At 40.1% G+C, this 23,941-nt stretch overlaps 1 protein-coding gene across 2 annotated transcripts in view; it reads left to right on the top strand.

Moving 5' to 3' along the window:
• Positions 1-23,941, top strand: part of LOC150078394 (4-hydroxyphenylpyruvate dioxygenase-like protein) — a 110,984-nt gene that overhangs the window by 10,202 nt on the left and 76,841 nt on the right. The window contains exon 1 of one of the 2 annotated variants that reach the window (XM_090384808.1): positions 867-938. The exons of the other annotated variant lie outside the window; for it this stretch is intronic. The gene's annotated coding sequence lies outside the window, so the exon portion shown is untranslated. Of the gene's footprint in view, positions 1-866; positions 939-23,941 lie in introns of those variants that run through there. 2 annotated transcript variants of the gene reach the window in all.

Raw genomic sequence — 23,941 nt, 5'->3', positions numbered from 1 at the left:
CATCTATAATTGAAATAAATCTATAATCTAATATTGAAAGATCATTTGGTGATCTTTCAATATTAGCAACAGAAAGAGATATATTTCGGAAATAAGGATGGCATAAATTAAAGAATTTGAAATAACTAAAGCACGAAAAATTTAACATGTAAAATTACTCTTTTTGTAATTTTGTGGGTTTTAGTATTTTATTGTATATTTCAAGTTATTTATATTGACGCGCATGCGTATAAAACCCTGGGAATGGGTAATCGAACGGGTAATGGGTAATGGAATGGGTAGGTGAAAGAAGTCTCGATATTGGGGTATAACTGCTGTGAAAATGAATATTACTATACAAGCAAGTAAACTGTATGGATGAAAATTGTAGCTATGGTGGTAATTGATGGATGAAGTCATTTGTTCTAAAGAAAATTTTATTCTAAACGTATTACATAAAGCCTGTTAGCGTAGATCGAAATGCCTAATAGGCATAATTAAATCATTACAGCCAAGATCACATTTATTACGCAATTTATGAATTGCACAAGTGAAAAGGACAAGGAAAACAATAGTGCAACTTTTTTGTTTTCCTTGTCCTAGTCTTGCATCCAGTTCCTTGGCCTTCTTCGAAGTGTGCTAATACACGATATTCGCATACTAAAAGTGTTTATTGCATGTTCATCGATGAGCTTATGTGAAACGAAGTAGTCTTGACGTATCTTGTGAATCGAAAAACTGCAGTCACTAGGTCAAATTGAAATGGGGACGAAGAAAGTAGCGCTTCTTCATATTAATCCCCCTCCCCCTCCCCAGCATGCTAGGTGCTACTTTGATCAATTAGTTTTCAGTCCGGTAGACGTGGGGGACGATTGACCGACTTATGTGGCTTCTTTCTTCGTGTATGCTGACTTCTTAGGACAGTTGAAAAGAGGAAACCAAAAGATAAACCACGAAAGGTAAGTAACGCTTCAAATGAACTTGTGCTTTTGCCTTTCTTTTACTTATTAATTGTATCATTTGATTCTATGAGCTGTGGTTCATTATAAATCGGCTAATACAAAATATCATTAGACTAAAGGCTCTCATGAGTGGTCAGGATCGAATAATGCATAAATAAATACACGCACTTTTGAACAGTAACCGTGGTTCAATCTCGCGAGATTGCTAAATACGATGCAGTATTTAACACCATCTTGTGAACTCTTCTGATCCTGGGGTTGTTCCTGAGTGTAAATAGAAATTTTATTTATTTTTTTATTTTACATGACTATTCAGCACAGAATACTTTTCCACAGAGTGTTAATTAACCAGTTTTACTATACAGATTTTAGCTGAAAGAAATTCAGAAAAAAAATTAGATATAACATTGTTGGAAGACAGAATATATTTCAGGATAACTTTGTTTGCCAGCAGAATAGTGCTATCAAACACAGTTCTCCTGCATCTGTGATATAAAATATTTATAGATATTTATTATTATTATTATATATTATTTCTCCCTGATTGGGGTTTCCAAGTACACAGGGTGGTTGTTGTTATGTCTGGTGTTACTGTTGGTCGAGGAACTCTGACTATCCTACAGGTGTTCAGGATTGCGACTTTCTGGAGTTCCTTGCAGGTGTTCGCTGGGAGACCTATTGCTGCTAGGCTGTTATGTAGGGTCTTTGGCATCATACCTGTGGTTGACACGATGATCGGAGTGGTCGCTACTTGTTGCATATGCCACATCTCTTTGATCTTCTATCTTAGGTTCGTGTACTTCCTGATCTTTTCCCCATGGATTTTCTGCAGGTTGCCAGTGTTGGGTAACGCTATGTCAATCAGATAGGTAGCCTTTTCATTCTTGTCCACAAGGGTTATGTCCCGTCTGTTTTGCGGGATTGTCCTCTCCGTTATTATGGCGCGGTCCCGGTACAACTTGTGGGTTCGGATCTTTAGTATTGCCTGGGGTTCGTACTTGTAGTATGGTACACTTTCTTTGGTCAACTGGTATTTCCTCGCTAGCTTCTGATGTATTATCCTGGCTACCTGGTCGTGTCTATGAGTGTACTCAGTCGTGATCACCTTGCACCCCGCGGTGATGTGTTGGATCGTTTCTGAGGCAAGGTGGCATCGTGGACATGTGTCATCAAACACTCTGGGTTCCTTGGCAATGTATTTATTATTATTATTATGACTTTTCCTCCTTATGGGAATTTTTCCACCCCGTGACGTACCAAGTACATGAGGCGGTTGGTTGTATCCAGTTGCTATTACTGTTGATCGAGGTACTCTCTGACTGACTTACAGGTGTTCAGAATCACGGCGCTTTAGAGTTCCATGTAAGTGTTCTCTGGGATGCCTATTTCTGCTAGGTTCTTATGTTGACTCCTTGGCGCCGTACCTCTAGTTGACACGGTGATCGGGATAGTCATTACGTATTCCATGTGACACGTTTCTTTGACTTCTTGTCTTAATTCTGTGCACTTCCTGAACTTTTCCTCCTAGATTTTCTGGAGGTTGCTGATGTTGGTGCGGATGAGGGTTATGTCTGGTCTGTTGTACAAGAACGCCTTGTCCGTTGTTATGGCGCGGTCCCAGTATAGTTTGTAAAAGGTGGTCTCTAGTACGACCTGAGGTTCCTATTTGCAATACGTTATAATATCTTTGATTAACTGGTATTTTCCTACCTTGCAACTGAGCAAAAACAGTGGTGTTGCCAAATTTTAAGCAGCAACTACTTAAATACAATAAATGAATTAAAAAATGGTATTTTTGTGCTGGCTTCTGATGTATTAGACTGGCTACTTGGTCGTGTTGTGAGGGACATGCTTTATATCTATATATAGTAGTTATATATATTTCAACAGTCTATATGTATTTTTTTTTTCCGCGGCTACCCCCAGCGTATCACGGTAGCGATAAGGAAAAGGTAAACTGCAGCCATTATCAACCCACTGCAGGATGGAAGCCTCCTCAACAATTCATGGTGAGGGAAATGGACCATAATCTGCCACGCTGGTCCAGTGCGGGTTGGCAGATCGACCGTATTCAGCAGTCAGGAGCTTGAACCCCGGTCTACTCAAAGAGCGTGTGCTACTCCACTCCCGAACTGCAATTTCAGAAATATATATCTTATTGAGGTAAACTTCTCTTATTATTTTACAAATATAAAAACTACTATTAGGCCTGACGTAGCCCAGTGGTCAGGAGCGAGAATGCATAGTACACGTTCATTGAGTGGACCGGGGTTCAAGCCCGTGACTACTAAATACGATAAATATTTGTATTGACGATTTATTGTAAACTCTACTGACTTGGTTGTCGTGCCGGAGTACAAACAGAAAATTTATTATTTATAAAACACGTTTACCTCGGAACTACGAAATGTAGCTATTGTAAAACCCTTTTCTTTACAACAGGTTTCCTCAGCCCCTTCATGGTCACTTCCCGGCCAACTGACTTCGGTTAATATCAGAATTCTTTCAGATAAGGAGGATTATTTTCTTTTGCCCCTGAGATTTACCTGAGTTCTCAAAATAGGCAGTGCATGTTTTCCTGAATCAGGACATTATCATTATAACTTTTAAACATGACATTTATTACATATACTCTATTTACATGACTAATACAAAGAATATGAAGAATAAACATAACACTTTCTTTTGAAATTTTCAGATAGTCTTATTACAACTGCATAATCCCGAATATTTCCAACTATCCTTACTATCTATGATTATATTTATCACTTACTCATATTCTCAGTCCTCAGATGAATCAATCACAATATCATACAGACTCTTAACCCAATTATACATTAACAGTATTTCTCTACTCTCTCTTTTCCGAAGAAATTTTACAAATCATCATACTTTATATTTATATATAACAGGGTTTAAACAATCTCAGTATCTGCAACTAACATCCAAAAAAAAATTCCCTTTCCCAATTACAATAATTTTCTTATTTTTGTTTAGCAAATCAGAATTACAGTTAACCACTACAGTATGTCAAAACCATATCTAATACCAATGCCTGTACCTCACAGAAACTCTCTTTTTGCTTTCTCTCTCTCTCTCTCTCTCTCTCTCTACGCCTTCGCTCTCGCCTTCTCTGAGTAAAATTAGCCCTAACTTCACGTCAGCTAAGTCAATCAATCAATCACCCCCTTTTCCCTTACTTCTTCTACAGCCCTACTTTTTAGACTTACATGGACCATTAGGAGTGATAACTTAATCGGCAACTCTACTTAGGGACTTACTTTTGTCCAGTTAAAAGGTATAGCTGATTGTGCCAAAAGTCTCTCTTTCTTTTCCTCTGTTTCTTCTCACCGTCATTGCAGACAATCTTTCTTTCTCTCTTAGCTGGAACTCTCCCGAGAATGTGTACTGTTTCGAGGAATGTCTCTAGATTCTGGAGCGTATTGGATACGGCGTACTCACATAAGGCTACCTCCTTTTTGTGGTCTGCTTGACTTCTGTTGGTCTTCATAAAACTTGCCTCTCTAAAACGTCGTCACTCTGCAAAAGATTTCTCGGAGCTCTTCTGCGTCAGCTGAGCTTTCTTTCATACAACTCGCGCGTATCATACTTATGCTTGTCATATTCTTAAACTACTCTGCCTGCAATATGGCAAATCAATCGAGCAGGATCACTGCTGCCATCAGGTCTGATTTAATTGGTATTTTCAGCAAAATGGAGACAGTGGTTTTAAATCTCCATGTAGAACATGAAAGATTAGAAGCCAAAATTGACGTCCTTACACAGGACCGAGGAAATAAATGCAACAACGCTCCCGCTCCTTCGCAGATGCGTTGAGGAATGGTGCAACACAATCAACCACCAGTTTACCTGAAAAAGTACAAGATAAAAGGATAGCCAAGAAGCCTGAGTCGCATGTAATCATAATTAAACCAGCTGAAGATGCACAACTGGAAACTAGCGATGCAGTTAAAGCGATGCCTTAACAAAAAATATGAAGAACCAGATGAAAACCGCCAGAATTAAGAGCATCAGGAAAACCAGACACCCCAGAGTCATAATTGAAACTGGTACCAGGAAAGAGGCATTTTAAACATAACTATTTTAAATAACACAGAAATGACTAACTATGGATTAAGAGCCGAAACCCCCCCCCCCCAAAATGGGCCGTCGATTATACTTTTCGATATAGACCAGAATATGACCCCAGAGGAACTGAAAGAAGAGATCTACCATAAAAACTTGAGTATGTATCTACTGGACGAGACTGTGATAGAAGACATCAAACCAAAATACAGAGCTAAAACGAAATCACCGACAAGGGTTAATTGGATAATTGAACTATCCCCAAGAGTGTGGCAGCTTGTTGAAACCCAAAATAGAATTTATATTGGCTGGGGCAGCCATAGGTTTAAAGAGCACATATCGGTTCCTAAGTGTGTAGGTGTCTCCGCTTTGGACATACGTCCCATAACTGCAACCAGCGTGAGACCACTTGCGGCCACTGTGCTCAAAAGAGCCATGTTTTTAAGGACTGCCCCAACAAGGAACAGTCGCCAACCTGTGCAAACTGTAAGGCTGCTAGGGCACCACACGATCATTCGATTCGTGACACAAACTGCCCAGTATACAAAAAAGTGAACAGCCTTTACCAAGGGTAAATTATGGATAGATGCCCCACAAGAGACAGACGACAAGAGATCAAGTTACTGTAACTAAATGCTCAGAGAGCGAAAGTAGTCGCAGACCAGCTAAAGATCAAAGCTGAGGAAAACCAAATCGATGCCATGATGTTGTAGGAATCCTACGTCCACTCTGGGAACGTCATAGGATATCCCACTTCATATAAAATCATTCACTGCACTGAAGACCATCCATGGGCAGCTGTTGTTGTTGTGAGCAGTCCAGAAATAACGTTGACTAAAATCACGTCATTATGCACCTCCATCAGCGCCTGTGTGCAGATTATGACTGCTCTCGGGTCCCTATATCTTCTCTCACTATATTCTCACCCGGGTGAGGATTTTACTACTGCAATCTTCATCATCCAGGAAGCACTCCATCTCCTCCCAGGTGGGCGGTTGCTGATAGGCATGGATGCTAACTGCCGCTGGCATAGCCTAACTCCAGACAGAACATCAACCAGAAATGGTACAAGACTTGAAAATTACAAAATTTCGTCTGGTCTGCGGATCCTGAATCGTCCAGGTCACCTCTCCACCTTCAGCAGTTCCCTCTGGGAGAGCACAATTGATGTCACTATAGCAACACCTGACAATTGAAAGTAAATTGATCAACTGGGCTGTTCAGGAGTCATGGACAACGTCAGACCACAGAGCGATTACCTTCTCTCTCGTTCGTTCTGTGGAACGTGCACCACCAATTCCTAGAGACATAGTGAGAAACAATACCGAAAAAGTAGATTGGGGCCGATTCCAAGAGGAATTGGTCAAGTTTCTCCCGGAAGACATTCCACTACTTATTACACTTATACCTGAAGAAAGCGTTACCAAGGTAACAACTGCCATCAGGAGTGCCTGTGCTTCCATCCCGCGTAGAAGACAATACAGGTATGCGGTCCCCTGGTGCAATACGAATTTGCGAGATCTCAGAATAAGAGTCCACCTAGCCAGGAAGACATTTCCACAAGCTCGTGTACACCTTCCCCCCAAAGAAGTAGCTGCGGCACGGGAGGCTTACCGTGTTATAAGAAATGCATACTCCAAAGAAATACGCAGATGTAAGGAGTCATGGAAAACTCTAGTTTTCACAGTGGGAAATGGAGATCCATGGGGCATTGTATTTCGGATCATTACGAACAGGCTACCAGAGGTGAAGTTTTGGAAACCACACTCAGGCCGGATGGAACCTCGACATACTCTTGGTCTGATTCTCTCCACAACATACTGGACAATATCTACCCAACTGATGACTTGGCACCGACACTTGAGCAACAAGAAATCATTGACAGAAACAGGCCATGCATATCAGATACTAGTGAACCGCTCTTCACATCCCTGGAAATGAATTTGGCCCTGGCCAAAACGAAGGAGGGTAAAACCCCAGGCTTGGCCTTGCTGGAAGTCGACGTAGTAAAAAAGTTCGCAGAACACTATCCTATAACTCTCTTAAGTTTATTTAACAAATGCCTTGCTGAAGCAACATTTCCTGACTTCTGAAAAATTTCAACACTCAAGTTAATCCTAAAACATCCGAAAAAACCACCTTACCGACTTCTTACAGACCAATAGCCCTGCTTTCTGTTTTGACCAAACTCCAAGAACGTCTTTTGCTCTCCCGTCTCACAGATTACTACACAGAGCAACAATTACCATCTCCTCATCAATTTGGATTTAAAATCTGCAGTACAGAAGACGCTATCCACAGATTAATCTCTCTAGCTACCCAGACAGAATCTAAGTACTCTCTAGCCATAATGGTGGACTTTGCGGGGGCCTTCGATCGACTATGGTGGCCCAGCATAATTCAAAGACTTCGGCAGGCCAAGACGTCCAGCAGTCTATATAACAGTATAAAGTCCTACCTCAGCAATAGAACAGTGCAGGTAACCAACAAATACCAAAGAGTCACCAGGAATATACTGCGAGGCTATCCTCAGGGCTTCTTGGGCCATTTCTTTGGTCTATTGTCTTGGACGAGTTCCTGGGGTCTTGATCTCGGCGAAGTCAAGCCCCTGGCCTTTGCTGATGATCTTGTACTGGTTGTTTATTCCGGTACAAGAGCCACATTGGAAGTAGAAGCCAACTTTGCACTGGGAAAACTTCAAGACTGGGCTGCCATGCACAAATTAACAATCTCCGGTGAAAAAACAAAGTCAGTCCTTCTAAAAGGAAAGCTCCAAATCTGACTGCCGCCAGTGATGAAAATTAACAATACCCCGATCCGTCTCTACACAGAAATCAAGTATCTGGGCATGTATCTAGACGCCAACTTATCCTTCTGCCTCCGCTTAAAATACCTGTCAACTAAAATCCGAAAATACACTGCAATGTTAAGGCGGATTAGTAGAGCGGATTCGGGCCTAAACAATAAAGCTCTATCATTAATATATAAGGCAGTATATGTCCGAATTATGTGCTATGGATCGTCCATCTGGTGTGAAAAGGCAATCCTGGAAAGGAACAAGCGCAAGCTTGATTCCATTCAAAGATTTATGTTACTATCAGTTACCTTGCCAGGTGGGCAGGAGCGGCAGTGCGTAGCACATGCTTCTTGATTAAACCGGGGTTCGAGCCTGTGACCACCGGTTTAATCAATCACCGTGCAGAAAGGTCAGGGAATGACCACCGCATATCCCCCGAGCAATATGGCCTTAGTAGGATACTTACCCCTCTATCTGTAAGTTGTCAAGAGGGGTTTCTTCCAACGCCTGAAGAAGGGAATCCCAACGCAATTGTTAAATCTGCAGTTGAACCATGAAAATGACCCTAAAAAGGAAAGAAGAAAAATTGCAGACCACCTACAAAACCTCTGGCAAGAAACATGGGACACAACGCCGAAAGGAGCAATCACCAAAAGGTTTATTCCCTCAATAAGTCGGACTTCCCCAAAGCCTCCTCCCTGGTACTCGCCTGGATTGCAAGTCACCTTCTTGCTTACAGGCCATGGACCGTTCCAGCAAAAATTAACAGCCATGGGAATAGAAAATAACCCACATTGCCACTGTGGTGAAGAGGAGTCCTGGGAACACTTTATGTACGAGTGTCTCACTTACGACAACGCCAGACTTCAATTCCTCACAGAGATTCAAGGAAACCCCCGCAATCAGGAGTCAATTTTACTTCAAGAAGAGGCCACATTATCTAGCCTTAACACGCTACGCCCAGGCTGTTTTCAATTGTAGAAGAGCAAGACTTGCGGAACTCAGGGCAGAATAGAATAACGTGCCACTCCTGTGACCCCCAACTGAGGTAGGATAATGCAAGCACCCTGGGTGCAGGATTCACACAGGAGCACCTGCTCCTGTGATTTTCAACTTCTTTCTCCATCCTCTACCTTAGAGTGGACTGCCTTCCCTATTGGTGCACTCCAACTACTGTTCCCCACATTCTGACCTCTTTTCTTACTCCCACATATGCTCTCTTCAGGGAAAAAAAAAAAAAACAACCTTTTATCTTTTTATTTTATTTTTTTTATAGCTCAACTTTTTTTTTCTTTCTTTCTTTTTTTTTTTTTTTTTTTTTAATGGCCTCTGTTAGGAAGCTCAGGCAACCCTAGCAGAGGCAGCCAGAGTATAATGGGCAGCCTGGTTCACCTCCCAGTGGTTGTGGTGGGCAACTTAGGGGCCCCGCGACCAAGCAGCCAGACACAACAACAGAACAAAGCACAATACTACATTAACCAGACATTACACTTTTTTACTGTCTGTGCAGCAGTTTTGCGTTTCATCACAGAATACACATGGCGTTGATGTGGGAAACCACCGCTGGCGCCTGAACCTAAATACTATGCCACTATGCATTCAACTCGTCCATCTTACACCAAATTTTCTTGGTGTACTGTATGTCTCCCTTCTACCTCTTACAGTGCGCATTTGCGGCTCATGCGATTTTTCATCAAAACTTCACTCTTTTACTTCTCTCCATCACTCCGTACCACACTGTCGCCTATCTCGACCCCCGGTCATCCCCACTTCTCTTTTTTCTGTATTTCACCCGAAACTCTGTTTATTTCCATAACTTCTCCCTCGGCCACATTTTGACCAATACAGTAGAACATTCTTACTATTTTTTTTTTTTTTTTTTTTTCATTTTCTTTCTTTCATTTTCTAGCTCTATTTTCTCAATTTGCACTTACCCTCTCTTTCCGGAACCCTTCTCCCACGGAAATACCGGGTGTTTTCTATCCCCTCTATGCTGGGCGAACTCGTCAGCGTCACCTTTCATCTGCCATTTCGACGTATCAACACCGTCCTCCACAACTCTAAAACTAAGGTTCACCACTGGAGACATCTCCATCTACCACATTCCCACCTCTCATAGTGTAGGAAAACACATTTTCTTCTGTTTTTCGCGTCTTTACGTTATGATCCGGAATTGCTCGGTCTCTTTCATCTTGGTTTTTATTATTTTTCCAATATTGCCTCCCACTTCCTTGCTTGAAGGTCCTCTCATGGTACCACTTGGGCCAACAGTTATAATTTTAATGTTTACTACGTACAACGCGATTTACTCTCAAAGCGCTTATTTTCTTTCCCTCTTTTTTATAACGCCCCTGTTACCTGTTCTACCGATAGCATTCCTGAACAACCAGAAATAAACACATTTTCTTCTGTTTTTCCTTACTTCTTCGAAATTACAAGGGCTCCACTGATTGCTTCCCCTTAACCAAACCTAATCTTTCTTCTGCCACTTTATATATATCCTTTCTTCCAAAACAATCAAATTTATGTAAGATTTGGATTTTACAGTGTCTATAAGTGTACTCCGTCTGGGTTATCACTCTCCATCACGCGGGGATGTACTACATTGTTTCTGAGGCCGGGTGGCATTGTCGACATATGCCATCTGTCATTCTGGAGTCCTTGACAGAGTATTTACTTTGTGTTGATTATCTGGTCTCGGATGACGAGCATGACTGCTTCGGTCTCGGGAAAGAGCATCCTGCTCATGAGCTATGCATTGGAAGATGTGTGCAGTTTGTCTGTCTTTCATGTGGCTCGATAGATAGGCACTGTGTTTTCCTGGAAGTAATCCCTCAGGAACTTAATCGCCTTCTTCTGTTAAATGAGGTCTGTCAAACCACTCCCTCCTTCTTTCTGGGCTCTGGTCAGTTTCTCGATAGCCGACTTCTGGTGATGTTGGCGGCTCTTGGTCTTCATTATTCTGGTCGATCACGTAATCTCCTCTAGCTCGGTGTTGGTCCTATCTATGGTCCCAAATGACTATGTTAGTACTGGGACTGAATATGTGTTTATGGCTCTGTCCATATTTGCACCATTCAGCTTTGTGTTTAGCAGGCTCGTGTCTCTGACGGTATTTCTCAGTTAGGCGAGCCTTGATCACCTTGTGTTCTAACTGTTGAGCCTGTATTGTCCCCAGATATTTGTAGGTATCTCTCTCTGACATGGTTTCAATGTCTTCACTGCTTTTCATCTGGTAATTTCGGCCAACTGGATTCCCTGATGAAATCCATGGGTCTTGTATCTGTTTAGTTCAAATTGAGTCATGATGTCGAGCTCTTCTTTGATCTGGAGTAGCTGTTGAAGTTGATTTTCTGTTGCCACGTAGAGTTTGATGTCATCCATGTACATCAGATGAGAGAGGGCGTACAGTTTCTACCTCTCTTCTTTCAGGGTGTCTCCATACTTGCCATTGTCGAGCATGTTGGTGCTAGACAGAGCCATAGTGGACCCAGGGAATCTCTGGAAGATTCCTCCTCTGATGGGGATCGTTCTGGTTGTGACGTTCTCAACCTTCATGATAATCTTCCTGGAAGCGTGTCAGTGTCGGATTGACACGCTTCTGACTGATAGTCAGAAGTCATATAGTCACACTTCTGACTATATGACTGATAGAGATATGACTGATATGACACGATCTACATCGACTAGTCGATGTAGACCGTGTACTGGATGAAAGAAGCAATTGACCATTGCTGCTTTCTTCCTTTGCCCATCTGCATATGTCCCTTCGGCTGCTTGGCCATGGTTCTGGCTCTTCCAATGTTCTGATATCTTCTTGGTTATGCAGCTGGTCAGGACCTTGTACATTGGGAGGCAAGTGACAGGTCTGTATTTCGTCGGGTTTGTGGCATCTTTGTCCTTAGACTTCAGATAGATAATTCCTTCAGTTAGAGGCTCTGGGACTGTGTCATGGTGCCTTATCATCCGGTTGACTGCTCATTATGTGCATCTGAACGTTTTGTGGATGTTATCTGTCCCTGAGGTTCGTCATTGGGGAACTTTCTGATGGGCTGTTGTATTTCTTCCTCTGGATTCTTCCATTCTGTCATCTCTTCTATGTCCTTGGTTTTCCTATGTTCTAGGTCTCTCCAAGAAGCACAGCCGTTATGGCTAACTTTGCTGCTCCACAGGTTTCCCCAGAACTCCTGGAGTGTCTTCTCTGTCAAGGATGGTCCGTTTCTCCCCTTCTCATCTTGTCCAATACTTCTGTAAACAGCTCTCTAGTTTTCATCAAATTTCCGGGTTTATGTTGTCCTCGAGAGCAGTGGTTTTCAACCAGGATGCCACAACATTACAGGGGTGCCACGTAATTTGGGTTTAAGTTACTTTAACTTATTATTTTTTAATTTATATGTTTATTTCATTATAAAAAAGTGTACAGTATCTTTTTAATTTTGTGGTGATCTATAATTGATGTTTACTTAGTACCTCTGTATAAAGAATAAAATTATATACTGTATATATATATGAAATGTAATTTTTATAATTATATTATTGTAAAATATCATATAAAATATATATATTTAATATTAATATATATACTTTTATAATATCGGTGTGTAGATACACCATAGACAACTCTTAAGAAACTACAAAGTAGTTGTTGTAGGCATCATTTGCTCTTTCTCATATTGTGCTCCGCCTTCACGACGACTTGCCATGATATTGCACTACCTCGAAAAAATTTAATATTATATATATATTTTTTAAAAAAAAAATTACCCCATTGATTTTGGATTAACGTTAGTAGAGGCAAATGATGCAAGAAAGCAAGCTTATACAGCATCAGCCAATTTAGTCGGTAATCTTCACTCATCTGTTCTATATTTTCTTCTGTAGTCTTCTTTCCAAAGTTGGTGGTTCCTTGTCTTTGCATTTTGTTTCCTGTTGGTCTCTGGTTTCTCTTCCGTTCATCCTGGTCGCTGCTAGAGCGGCACAGTAAATGGTTGTGAGGATGGCTTCTCGTGTTACTTCGTTGTTGTTGAGGTAATCTGGTAGTTGTTGAGCTAAACCAGAGGTTCCCAAACTTTCTCGGTTCACTTAGTGTCCCAGTAATTTAATTCCTATACAGTGGTTTGCGACCTTTTATTATTAATAATAATTTTATTCTTTATATAGAGGTACTAATTAAAGATCAATTATAGATCGCCACAAAACTAAAATGATACGATACAGTGGATGCTGTACACCTTTTTTATTTTTTATTTTTTTTTTATGTGAACCCCAAACACGAAAGGTATTAGAACCTATAGTACTTAGTACCGTGCTTGGGTTAAAAATACCGTGCATGGGTTGAAGGAGAAGTGTGGGGGGGGGGGGGAACTTTGCTCTAGAGACTAAACACTCAAGGACCAGTCTCTAGAGATTGGTCCTTGAGGTTGTCACTGACATTCTCTCAGATATGCCAGACAAGCTGTACTTGCTACCTGGGAGTCTAAAACGCTGATGGAACTGATATTCGGGTGACACTCAAGTCAAGTGGACCCAATTTCGGCGAAGTCCGGACGGTCTGTGACAGCCAGATCCTCTGCTTGCACCTTCACGATGGTGGGACTGTTAGTAATCCTGAGTATAACCTCCATGCATAAGTACATGGTGGGTGACCACCCAGGTGTGAACCAACGTAAGCAGGGTAATAAAACACTGCTGTAAAGTATTAGGTTATATATGAAAGAAAGTTAAACGTATGCATTTAAACAAAGAATGCATCAACGATACTGTAAAAAGATGTCATGCGTTCCAAAGAAACTTTGCTCTAGAGACTAAACACTCAAGGACCAGTCTCTAGAGATTGGTCCTTGAGGTTGTCACTGACATTCTCTCAGATATGCCAGACAAGCTGTACTTGCTACCTGGGAGTCTAAAACGCTGATGGAACTGATATTCGGGTGACACTCAAGTCAAGTGGACCCAATTTCGGCGAAGTCCGGACGGTCTGTGACAGCCAGATCCTCTGCTTGCACCTTCACGATGGTGGGACTGTTAGTAATCCTGAGTATAACCTCCATGCATAAGTACATGGTGGGTGACCACCCAGGTGTGAACCAACGTAAGCAGGGTAATAAAACACTGCTGTAAAGTATTAGGTTATATATGAAAGAAAGTTAAACGTATGCATTTAAACAAAGAATGCATCAACGATACTGTAAAAAGATGTCATGCGTTCCAAAGAATCGTTCCGAGGAGCGCGTGATTGTAAGCATAAGCTATGTGATTCACACAAGTCGACAGACAGGAAACAGAAACCTGTTACACCAGATTACTGCAGTGAAATGCGTAGGTAAAATCATTTTCACTCAGCGCGCCGTTTTTAAAATAATTCTAAAAGATTAAAGTTCGTGCACGTCGGGTTCAATAACCTCTATTTTGTTGCTCTACCTACAGAAATGTTAAGCCTGAAGTCCATCAGTCATATACATCGCAAATGTAATTTTATGATTACACATTTCAGTAAAATTCCTGGTCAGGAATTTTACCCAGCGAGCGGGTGCTTGCTTGTTGGAATAGGCTTCCATCTGTTGTGGAAGTGGATGGGTTGAATAAATTCAAGGAAGAACCAGACATATTCTTGGGAGAGGGTATGGATGGGTGAACTGAGTAGTTTTCTTGCATCATTTGTCACTACTATTACTACTACTACTGCTTCAAAATTTGAAACAGGTGGCCATTATACTTTTTTAATTATTAATATAAAGCTTATAATCAAATTATTTGAGGCAGTTTGAAACAGTATTAATTTGGAGAATAATTATGCAAAACTTGCTTATCATCAGGGAATATTCTTATATTTAAATATGCAGACGAAATGAAGATTTATTCAGGATTATAGAAATAAAATACAGCCCAGTTTGCAAAGTAAGAAGACCTACTTAGCTGAGTGGTTAACAGGAAGTAGTACACGCTTTGCAGTTAATTAACCCCAGGGGCTCACATCTGGTGAGTATGGGCTTGGTAAACCCAGGGGCCCGAGCTGGATATCATCATTCTTCTCTTTCTCTTTCTCTCAGGGTAACTTAGAAATTTTTTTTTTTTTTTTGGCTGGTGCAGCATAAGCCTCAGGTTTCCTTCACCATATGGCTGCTGCTAATAATAATAATAATAATAATAATAATAATAATAATAATAATAATAATAGTTCAAGCTCATTTGACCGATAATGCAGGGCCAGATTATGGCTTAGTGCGATCCTAAGCTACAAATTATTCGACACCGCCTTCCCGCAATTCTTAGCTTTTCTAAAAATGTTAAAATGCTTTGCTATAAAATCGCTAGTTTAAAACAGTTTTGATTAATGAAATCAGTTTTTTTTTTTTTTTTGTTTATAAAAAGGAACAAAATAAAAATAAAATTATATGATTATTCTTTCTATGCTATTTATTTTTATGTAAAACAAAAATAAAAACCTCAAGAAACGCACAGAAAATGTACAATAAGCTAAAATGAAACAAAAATGAAATTAAATAACAATAATTAATTTAAACGGCCTTCGATTAAATTTAGTTTTGATACGCGTTAGTACTGAAACACTGGATTAAAGAAGCAAATAAAAATAAAGGACGGAACATGATAAAAATAAAAACAGCAAGAAAATATATTATGGAGGTAAGTAAAATTAAGGGAAAGAATATAATTGGAAAGGGATGGTCAGATATATATAATCAAAGATAAATACTAATAATCAAAGATAGTACCAGGTTAACCAGAGGTATAGCGGGATCAGGGAAGGAATGAGAAGGTAGTAAGAAAACCAGAGGAGATGAGAAGGGAGATGGGTGGAATACATAACAGAGTTATATGGGTCAGACAAGAGGCAGAAAGAGGATGGTTTTGGTAATGTAGAAATGGTGGATGAAGACAGCTGGGGGCCAGTCATAATGGAGCAAGAGATAATCGTAGCTACAGGTCTGCATAGACCTACATTTTTTATTTATACCCGGCCCTGCCCGAAATTCATTATCCAACCCCGAACCGATTTTAATCCCAGCCCGACTGAAACTTTGGTAAAAATTCAGTTAAGGGTGCAGTCTCCAAAATGGCGGCGAGGAGAAGAAGAGGTAAGCAGTGATTGAGGGGTAGTGACTCCGCCCACTCATTTCTTTCCCCCTCTTCTCTTCGACTGCATGTTACAGGCGGATGTCACGTGACGTTTTTATATAAGTAAAGTCGCTGGTATTAGTTTCTGAAGTTTCATAATAATAAAAAAATAAACTTTCAAAATTCCATATTAATAATTATATAACAATAATAATTATCACTGTTAAGTATAATAAAAGGAAATGTAATAAATTTTCAACTTACCATATTTAATATACTGTAATTCCAAAACAAATATCGATATCCACCTCTACCAGCCTACTTCTCTTCACAAGCTTTTTATTGCAAAGTGTTGTGTAGAAATAAAATAGAGTCAACACTGTCGCCACTTAAAGTGGATCGACGCTGCTAATCCGACTGGTAATAGATCATTGGGTCGAACATGGCCCATCACATCAACATGCATATACAGTATTTATCAACTTCGTCATCTTCACTTATCGATGCTTCAACAGTATCTTGAAACATACTAAAGTCTAGTATTTTCGCTTTCTTTGTAACAGGTTCCTCCTTGTCGTTGTTACACCTGTCTAAATGTACTGGTGTTGTTTTTTGGCATTGTTATAATTGAGGACAGTGACTGTTCGTCACATTTATATATTATATTATATTATTAAATCTCGTACGTCTTCTATTCTTTCTCGTTTTTCTTGATCTGACACCATCTTTAACTGGATATTTGGCCATAGGAGCGACGCGATTCTATGTAATTAAGTATGGTAAAAATTTCATTTAACGGTTTACGAGCTTTATTTTTTAGTTCAATCAGATCAGTAGGGTCAGAAACCGAAATTGTCAGGTGATTCAACAGGCTAAATCTTATTGGCAAAATAAGCTGCAAGTTGGATACGCATCACCTTCAAGTTGCATTGAAGCTTCTTTAAACGGTTTTTTTTTGTTTTTTTTTTTTTAGTAGTTGTTGGCGCATCGGCTTCTGTGGCCATAATGCACCTCCCAAGGTTTTTGCAGTTCTTTGATCCAAGCCCGAGGCGGGATTCGAACCCGCGACCTTTGGGTTGCCAGGCAGGCAGGCACTTTACCCACCTGGCTAGCCTTTAAACGGTTTTAGGAAACTAATCAGCATATTCAGGCTGTCCTGTTGGATACAGACCATTTTCTCTTCTTCCCGACGTTCGATGAGAATACTTGTAATGTCGTCATATTTGACATCGGCTTGACGTAGCCTAGTGGTCAGGAGCGCGAGTGCAGTAGCACATGCTCTTTGAATGGACCGCGGTTCAAGCCTGTGACTGCTAAATACGATTAACAATTTGTATTGATTGATTTATTGTAAATTCCACTGAACTGGTGATCGTGCCGAAGTATAAACAAGACCACTTTTTTTTTATTATTAATAGATTCATAGATGATGTCAGTTCTACTATTCCAGCGAGTATCGCACTTTTGACGAACGAGACTAGACTGCTTCAAATATGACGCTGTACGTGCCCTACCATCTAAGTCTGTTCTCCCTCATCTTCAAGTTCATGGGTGCACTTTTCATCATCCTGTCTCACATCATTCCGCCTTCTATCTCTCAGGGTTGTTCCCAAACTCCACTTTAGCATTCTCATTTCTGCTGGAATGGAAAATTCTCATTTAGATAACCCCTCATTCAACTCTCCCTCAAAGGGAGTCATAGCAGATTATGATTTACTAAACGTATTGGAAGAAGAAATAGTACAAGAACTGCAAGGTCAAAAAGTCATACATACAAAAGGAACAATGACTAAAAAAATATTGCGAACTTGTACCTACTCATAGCATCATACTTACCTTCAATACCTCAATTTTACCAACAACAGTAAAACCAGGATACCTCTTGTGTCTAATTCGTCCGTATGTACCAAACCTGATAAGATGCTATAAGCGTCAAAAATTTAGCTATTCACAAACATTCCAGGGAAACTCAACTTGCTGCAACTGCTCGGTACAAGGACCATACACACAAGATGACTGTAATACAGAATCGCCTTGCTGTGCAAACTGCAAAGGCTCTCATCCAGCATACTCCAAAGCCTGTAAGATGTGGAAATTAGGTAAAATAAAATCCAAAAGTATAAGATAGAACATGAAGTTACATAGCAGAAAGCAAGAAAACAAGTCCTTGACACTCCAAAATGTACTTATGCGGCAGTTACCCAAAAATATGAAACAATAGCAGCACAGACAAAGATAACTGTTCCTCCGAATATATCATTTGTTGAATGGGAAAAAAATATCTATTGTCAGCAATCTTCTCAAAAATTGTTGTCAAAACAGGCTATTAATACTCCGAATCTAGTACCATCCACTTCTGATTTTTAAGTTACTAAAACTGCGCAAAACCAGAAAAAAAGTAAATAGAGTAAAAGTAAAAAACTCTTCTTCCCCAACACAAAATTATTGTGTTGAGAGAGCGGAAAAGGAAAGATAGATTCAAAAGTGATCGGTATAAGCAAACAGCCAACAAAAAGCAAGCAGATCCACTTCCAAAACTAAATAATAGAGAACATTCCACAATGCAATTGTAGTGACTACGTAGCAATATTGATGACGTATACCAACTTGTCTCTCGTTATAATCCGGTAGGCATATGTTTTCAGGAAACCAACTTGACTTCTGAAGTTCCCCCCCTCATTTAAAAATTATAATCTCTACAGAAGAGACAGGGTTTAAATATACATCTGACGGAGGTGTTGCCTGGGTGGAATCTAGAATTCCTTCCAAACACATACCACTTCCGTTGCAGCCGCATTGCTCACCATCTCCTTCACTCTTGTTTCCCTGTACTTCTCACCAAATCATACCTACACCAAAACAGACTTAGTCAACCTCATTATGCAGATACCAATTTCACTCGGTTTACTAGGTGATTTTAAAGCACACCACTTACTTTGGGGATCACATAAAATGGACAAAGTAGGATAAACTATTTGTAAAAATAATTGATAAGCAAAAAAAAAAATAAATAAAAATATCAGATTATTGTATTAGGGTTACCCGTAAATGATTACATTAACCCGTATTCGTGTGTTCTCTGGTTAACTTGCTGGACGAGAAAACCCGTTTCTGGGGGAATCTTGCTATCTACGCCTGAGACAAACTAACTCAGCCACGGATTGAAAAAAGGCCATTAAAGTTCCTCGCGTCATCGACGGGATTCGAACCCGGGCCTTTTCCACCCGGTGGGGGACGGACGGTGACGATACCACTGTGCTACCACGCAGACAATTGATAAGCACAACCTTGCTGTTCTTAAGCTGTCTCCATACTCATGTCGCGTTTCCCACAGGATCAACCTCTGTCATTGATCTTTCCATCTGTTCGCCGGTATTAATTCCAAACATTAATAAAAGTCAGTGACTGATGATCTCTACAGCAGCGACCACTACCCAATAGTATGCGTGGAAAATTTCCAAAACAGACTGGAATAAGTATGCACTCACGTTGTATTTGATACTAAGGTCATGTGCTGAGATTCTTCTCAGCACAACACAACAAATACTAACTGAAGCCAAATTAGCAATACCGCAATTAATTGTAGGAAAACGAAAACGTACTAATCACTGGTAGAATTCAGAGTGCACAAGTACATGTGCCTTGAGTGACCGGGGTTCAAGCCCTGACTGCTGAATACGGTGCTGTTTCTTGTATTCTGTCTATCTTGTGAACTCCTCTGACCTTTGGTCGTCCCGGAGTATAAACAGAAAATCTGTTCTCAGTGCTACACTTTTCGCATGGAATTTGTTCCACAAATATCCAACAACCAATAATTTTATTAACTATAAGAAACTTAGAGCCAAAGCAAGTCACCTAAGAAGACAAGCAAAAAAAATTCTTGGATTAAGTTTGCATGCACTACCACCAAAGAGACCGACACACGACTGATCTGGAAAATTATTTAAAAACTCGACAAATCGCTGTCAATTTCTCTCCCCATCATCACTTAGAATGGGCAGTACATGTCATCTCCCAAAAAAAATTGCAAATGCCTTTGGAGAAACGTTCTCCCAAGTATCCGGCAGTGTGTGCATATGATAAAGCCTTTCCAAATGCTAAAGCAATCAATAGCTGAGAAGCACAAATCATTGCAGTATAATCAACCATTTACTATGTCGGAGTTAAAAAAATTCCTTAATTAGCTCAGTTAACAACGCGCATGGGCTTGACATATATTATCTCATACTACAAAAGATAAACGAAAACTCCCTTCATTCCTTGCTGATTTCCTTCAACCGAATTCTCTCTGAAAATTACTACCCAAGCGCTTCGCATCACTCCATTGTTTTGGCTGTTCCCAAACCAGGAAAACACCAAACACATTCACAGAATTACCAGACCTAGTTATCTAACTAGCTGTCTCTGAAAGACATCGGAAAAAAATTATCCATAACCGACTTAAATGGTATCTGGAATCACAATCACCGATGAGTGAAAACCAGTATGAGTTTTGAGAAAACAGGTCCTCCCTGGATACTATGATTAAAGTTGAAGCAAATATCCCGAATGACTTCATTAAAAACGAACAACTGCTAATGGTATATCTGTATTTCCAAAAGGCATCGGACAGTACTTGGCGTTTTGGTATTCTCCGAGATTTACACGTACTTGACCTACGAGGAAATTTGCCACTTCTAATGCAGAGCTTACTACAACCCTCAAGTTTGTTATCAAAATGCCCTCTCACAGTCTTTCAATCAAGAAGAATGAGTCCCACAGGGCTTTTTAAGGCCGCCGTACCCTAGTGGTCAGGCGCATAAGTACACGTGCCTTGAGTGACCAGGGTTCAAGCCCTGACTGCTGAATACGGTGCTGTTTCTTGTATTCTGTCTATCTTGTGAACTCCTCTGACTTTTGGTCGTCCCGGAGTATAAACAGAAAGTTTGTTCTCAGTGCTACACTTTCCGCCATCAGAATAAACCAAATTACAAAAGATATTCCTGCTACAGTTGAAACATACCTATATGCTGATGACCTTACTATTTTCTGCCACGCCCAAAACATGAACTGTATCGAACGACATCTCCAATGGGCAATTAATAAAATAGAGCAGCGGATATCACAGAATGGCTATCGCCTCTCCGAACAGAAAGCTATTGTGGTACCTTTTATGTTAAAAACGCAAGTTATATCCTGAACCTGAATTACGACTGAGAATTCATCCTATCATGCTTTCCGACATTGTCTGCTTCTTAAGCCTAACTCTAGACATTAAACCCAACTTTCTGAAACATATAATGAAGGTCCGAACTGTGTACCAGAAATAAATTAATATTCATAAAGTAATATTCGCAATGACGTGGGATGCCGATAGATATACCCTACTTCACTTGTACCAAACACTTATTAGATCTCGACTCGATTACGGTGCGCCTGTATATAATTCTGCTAGAAAGACTGCACTGGAGTGGCTTAACCCAGTTCATCACTGTGGCTTACAGATATCTTTTGGAGCATTCCGGACATCTCCTGTTCAGAGATGTTTATACTTAGAAGTAAACAAACCACCGCATCATCTTAGGGGAAAATCATTACTCCCAACTTATGCAGAAAAAATACGTAGCCAACGAACTTATCCCATATGGCCATATATCTCTTTGACTCACAGTTAAAAATGAACCATAGTAATAAACTGAAGAAAATAAACTAGCGGAAATAAGGCTGCAAGAGCTAACAGAACACTGGAATATTTAGCTAGATAATGTATTCCAAGAAACTTCTGAACCAGATCTTCCCTTGGCTATATACTCACTATCTTGTGATGACTATTTTTGTAAATGAGTAAAACAGTCCATACCATCTATGAATATCCAACAACTTCACTTGGCACATGTAACATTAAACTCCCATTGCATGCAGATATACACGGATGGATCGAACACAGAAATGACAGTAGGTGCGGCAGCGGTATTTCCTACTTTCACTATCTCTACGTCACTCCACTAGAGTGCAGCGTGTACATTGCCCAACTGTATGTAATTAAATTAGTGCTTGATTATATCAACACTTCTCCTACTCCGCAGGTTACAATCTACACAGACTACTGCACTACAAAGCAATCACCTCGAGGCTCATTCTGTTATGAAACAAATCCGATCTTGGTTGATTCAGCATGATACAACTTCGGAATCAGTGAAATTTTGTTGGATTCCAGGGCACACTGGAATTCCTCGAAGTGAAAACTCAGATGAAGCCGCAAAACATTCCACTAACCTAGTGCTTGTGTATAAAACATTCCAGTATTATACAAAAGCACTGGTCTCATATTCAGACTATAAACCTCTTATCCAACAGGCATGCCACAATCAGTGGAAGAATCTATGGCAGTCTCAGAAAATAAACTGTTACAAATCAAATATGCATCAAACTATGGAATTCTAGTTTTCAGAAAAATCGACATGAAGTTGTTCTTGCTAGGATACGAATTGACCACACCCATCTGACGTATCTCTTCATACTAGCAGGGAAAGATCCTCCACAGCGTGTTCACTGCTACGTCCAATTAACTGTAAAATACATTCTTATAAACTGCCCTCCTTATCACACTGACAGAACCTCAATTTTCAAATCTCTGTCAACATTATCCTTACCATTAACACGGAATCACCTCATAGGAAACAAAGGCAATCTGACAGAATTCTACAGTTACTTAAAAACAAATTCATCTATATAACCGGTTTTAATTAACTCCCTATATCAGTTCCTTTTATTTCATAATGAATAATATAAATGGGTACAAGTTAGGTGTATGCAGTGCATTACATTTCAGGAGCATTCGATTTTTTTTCCTTAAATTAATTATTTTTTCCCTTTTCTGCGATTAATTAATAGCAGTAAAAAATAAATATACTGTAGTTGTCTGCCTTATCAGTTAATTACTAAGGTTATATATAATACTCTTAATATATATAATACGCAACCAGAGAAAGTAACACTCTTGATCTGGTTATCAGCAGTGATCATTCGTGTATTAAGAATTTGCAGATAAAGGAACCACTAGGTGGCAGTGATCACAGTGTGCTGAAGTGGGATTTACTCAAAGAGGTAACTACTGTCAGGGGTAAAGGAAAGGGTTTTTGCTTCCGTAAAGGGGAGTACAGTGGTCTCAGACAGTTTTTAAATTCTGTACAGTGGGATCAACTGACGATGTTACAAACAGTAAATTCTAAGTGGGAAGCATTCAAAGAATTAATCGTGGAAGCTACTAGACTTTATATACCGATTAAAGAAATATCGTTCAAGGTTTAGGCCTAAATGGTTATCAAATGAACTAATGAGACTCGTGACAGAGAAGAAAAATGCATGGGATGCATATAAATTATCAGGTGACGCAGAAGCCTGTGGCAGATATAAGCTAGTCTGTAATCAGGTCACAAAGGAGGTTCGGCAGGCGAAGGCGGATTACGAGAAATCTTTGGCAAAAGATGCTAAGAAAAACAGCAAGGATTTCTTTACTTATATAAACTCTAAAAGGAAGGGGGTGAATATGATTGGTCCACTTGACATCGATGGTTCGACTGTTGATGATCCTGCTCAGATAGCAAACAAACTGAATGAGTATTTTGCGTCTACATTCACACGTGAGGAATTATTACAATTTGAAAATGGAAGAAGGTTATCAAATTGTAGCAGTGTGCTTAATGATTTTGTAATAACTGAGAGCAAAGTGGAGGAGAAATTGTTGAAGTTAAACATAAGAAAGGCACCTGGGGTGGATGGGATCTATCCAGTTATTTTAAAGGAGGCGGCAAAGCAACTAAGCAAACCCTTAGCCATAATTATGAGAGCATCCTTGGACTCAGGGGAGGTTCCCACGGACTGGAGATGTGCAAATGTGTCCCCAATTCACAAAGGTGGATCGAAGGGTGACACGAGTAATTACAGACCAGTTAGTTTAACTTCTGTTCCGGGTAAAATAATGGAGTCGCTGGTTAAAGATGCATTGCAGGATCATCTAGACAAGACTGCAGCAATAATTCAAACACAGCATGGGTTTGTT

This window comes from Mastigoproctus giganteus, chromosome 11 (genome assembly GCF_048544385.1).
Source record: "Mastigoproctus giganteus isolate SK-2022 chromosome 11, ASM4854438v1, whole genome shotgun sequence".
NCBI lineage: Eukaryota > Metazoa > Arthropoda > Arachnida > Uropygi > Thelyphonidae > Mastigoproctus > Mastigoproctus giganteus.
This window is presented reverse-complemented; position numbering and strand designations above follow the sequence as displayed.